Genomic DNA, 3,975 nt, shown 5'->3' on the forward strand with positions numbered 1-3,975 from the left:
TACAAACAGAAACAATATAAATATATCTAAGAACATAACCTCAATCCACAATAAACTGGTGGACTTACTTTTTCATAAAATTTTAAGGCCTGGTCACTAGAGTCACGCATTTTAGATTTTTAAGGCGTTACATATAACGTCGAAAATAATTATCTTTGAATAATATCCGGTTACCCGAGTACCGGAGCCCGAAAGCTCTAGTAACCACAAATAAAATAGCAAAAAACATTGATTAGAACTACCAATTCGCTTTTGTTCTTATGTCATTGTGTATAATCTTTATCAAGGTCTAAACTCATATATATTTGTATATATCTTCATAATTTCGGTATCTAATCCCTTTCATATTTTTAGGACCTGATAATACTTTTCCGACCAATTATTCCAATTGTATTTTCTTCTTTCAAATCAATACGCGGATTTTTTTTCTCATAGAAACTGTCGTTTGAAAGCGAGAACAAAAAATATAAAAACTAGTCTAATTAGACAACTAGTAAGAGACGTCCATATTTCTGGATTGAAGATGAAATATAACATTTTGAATTATTTGTTTATGATATTCCTAGAACTCGTATAATGTTAAAAGGTTCCAATTTCACATCATCTATTCAGTGAAGTCAAATTGTAATATTCATTTCTGGAACGAAATTCACAACACGTGTGTGAACAATATATTAAAACTTTCACGAAGAATTTCCCCCGGCATCGATTTGGCGGTTGAGCTATGAAACCAATAAAATATTCCATCCACCAGTAAATGTTATGATACGAGCTCTGTATGTCGATCAGCATCAAATACCTTCCTAAACTCCACTTTATTATCGTACGTCCAGTAAAATACTTCGATTTTCGACGGTAGAGATTTATCAGATTTGCGAATTACTCAGATATGGAACTTTGATATTAGTTCAGTTATTGGATATTATTAAACGTTTTTAATATAGTTAGAATTTTACGTTAGCTGGAAATGCAAATTAGATAGGATAATGTTAAGAATTCCTGCTTTTTCCCGTTTTTTCTTTCTCTTCCTCTCAATTCACGCTTTGGCCCTCACCACGTACAGTTATTTGAATTCAATCTCATGGGCTTTTTATGCACAAATTCGTTTAGTTTATAGTTTAATTTTGAAGTTGAGTTCGTTAAACTAATTTCCTGAGAATGTTTCCATTTTTCTTAATGCAAGACTAAATAATACAAGAGATATTGAATATTTTGTGGGAAAGACATACATTGATCACTCTGGTCTATCAGACACCTTAAGTCCTAGTCCGTAATCATTTTAATTTTTTTGTAATATTGGTAATATCCATCTTCATTTCTTTCCAACTTTCACATACTGTTCCTCTCCGCCCTGGAGTCATTCCTGCTTGGATGTAGTAGAATTCAAAAAGTCGACGAATGCGCCAGCTTTGATGAAATACTAGAAATTCGTTTGATCTTTGTTTTTATACAATTTTGTTTCTTCTCAATCATTTCGAGGAACTTTTGGAATATGATGAATATGATGTGATATATGATGAATATGAAGACGATGAATAAATAAGTTATTGAAATAAGTCCAATTTGGTGTTTCGTTATATATATATATATATATATATATATATATATATATATATATATATATATATATACAAATTTCTTCAATTTCTTATTTCTAAGACCTTTTGATATGTTTTTGTTTCCAAATGTTCTTAATTTTAAGTCCCTTCTGTTTCAAAATTAATTTTTCTGATAATTTGATAATTTTTAAAAGATAGATAAAAATTGGCGTTTCAAAACAGAAGAGACTTAAAATCAAGAACATTTAGAACATATATATATATATATATATATATATATATATATATATATATATATATATATATATATATATTTCTTATTTATTAAATTAATAAATTCAAATTTTTTAGATTTAAGTTCTCTTCTGTTTTAAAATTTTTTTTTGGAAGAAAGATGATTGTTTTGACTTCCCTTTATCAAAATATGAAATTAATTAAAAAGATTTTCGGTGGTTTTGCATCGTATTATTTCTTGTAAAAATTTTAAATTCATTAGGTTTTAAAATTCAATATTCCAAGTGACTTTGATACTTTGAATTTGGAATTAAAGATTGAGAAACTAAGTCGAAAGAGTTTGATAACAGTTGGCATGTCTAATCAGCTCTAAATGAAGCTGAAAAAAGGAATTGAGATAGGACAAAATGACCCTCCAACAGCCTATGTAAGACGATGATGCTTAGCGTGCATCCCGGAGGCCTGCTTGCGAAGACTGACTATTGACGTCTGTGAGAAATGTGTGGCACTTACCATTTACGAGGTCTGGATATTAAATAACGAGACTGGTTATAAAAAAAGATTTTATTATAAAAATTATTCTACCTCTTCAATATACTACCCTCCCCTCGCCACACACCTTTCCTTACGTTTTCTCCATTGATCGAAGCAATCCTGGAAGTCTTTTTTGGTAAGGGTCTTTAGGAGCTCTGCCTTTCTTGCTTCACCGCTTCCATTGACTCAAATCGGGTCTCTTTGAAAGCAAATTTAATCTGTCAAATATGGTGAGTACGGTAGGTGTTCGAGTACTGGAGAGTGCTTACTGGCTCAAATACTTTTGGTTAGGAGTCAAATTTTTGGCCCTAACTTTTGTCATATGTAATTCCTCGTGTAAAATTTTTCTAACCGTTTCTTTATCGACGTCTATAGCCTCGGCATTCCAATAATTGTAATTTCTAAAATATGCATTGCAGCTATGATATGCAATTCTATAGGTAATAATTTAAGGAAGGGCATAAAACTTGTAGCATATTAAATGAATGTAGTCCATAAAATTACTCAGTGGAATTCCAAACGTACTTCCTTATTTCGTTCATTTATTTCACAAAATTCTCGCAACAACTGGGGTATTATTATCTAAAATAATTTACTTTCTACTACTGTCTCTGGAATTCTCTATAGATTATTTAAATGGGAGTGAATTATTTAAACAAGCCTTCTCGTTGTGGGATTTTTAGTAACACCCTAAAGGAATTATTTCTAATTGGCAAAACTATCATCGTTTACCTGATGTAGGGAATACATTATTACTAAAGATGATTTATGAATTGAGAAGCTAGAAAATGGAATTTCTTTAGCGTACACTTTGAGTAATGGCCTAATATGAAATATAACCTAAATTGTACAAACATTACGAGTTGGCACTCGTTTTGAATTTAGTGTAAGAAAATCTAGAAACTAAAATAGTTCAAACTTATTCATCTTATTGTTGTCATATGACGTTCATCAACACTTCTATTTTGTTATATATTATGGGTAGGGTGGACATTTTCTAGAATTATCACAATTTATTGTGGTCAGGTATCTCATTGTGTGGAAACATAGTATTTGTTATTTAAAATGGACCACCCTGTATTTTTTCCATATAAAAATTCCACAGCTTCTTCGTTATAGCCACATTCGAAATGCCATACTGTCAGTATGGTAGTGTGAAAATTCGACAGTAGTAATAATACAAGAGTTGTTACTTGAAATTGGAGATATGGTAACTCTGATGTGAATATGTCAAATTTTTATGGTGAACGTACTCACAACGTGTTGTCATACGAGTGTTTACAGATATTTAAAACATTCATCTTCGTTAAAAAATGGGATTGAATCCCGAATCGTGCGATGATTTTCTATGAATTTCGATGTGGATTAAACCAACAGCAGATTGCCAATCAACGTACTTCTGTTGGTGAAGCAATATCTCAAGCCACCGTATTTGACTGAATTTGCAAATTCAATCGTGGTCTCACTTCGGTACAGGACGAATTTCGTGAAGGTTGTCCAAAATCGACTATTGTGCCAGAAAACATCGATTTTGTGCATAAACTGATATTGTAAGATCATCATACGACATACCATGAGATTAAGGCATACCTGGGCATTAATTCTACTTGCATATATTTAATATCACATGAACATTTGGCTGTCAAAA

Source organism: Diorhabda carinulata, chromosome 5 (assembly GCF_026250575.1).
Source record: "Diorhabda carinulata isolate Delta chromosome 5, icDioCari1.1, whole genome shotgun sequence".
NCBI lineage: Eukaryota > Metazoa > Arthropoda > Insecta > Coleoptera > Chrysomelidae > Diorhabda > Diorhabda carinulata.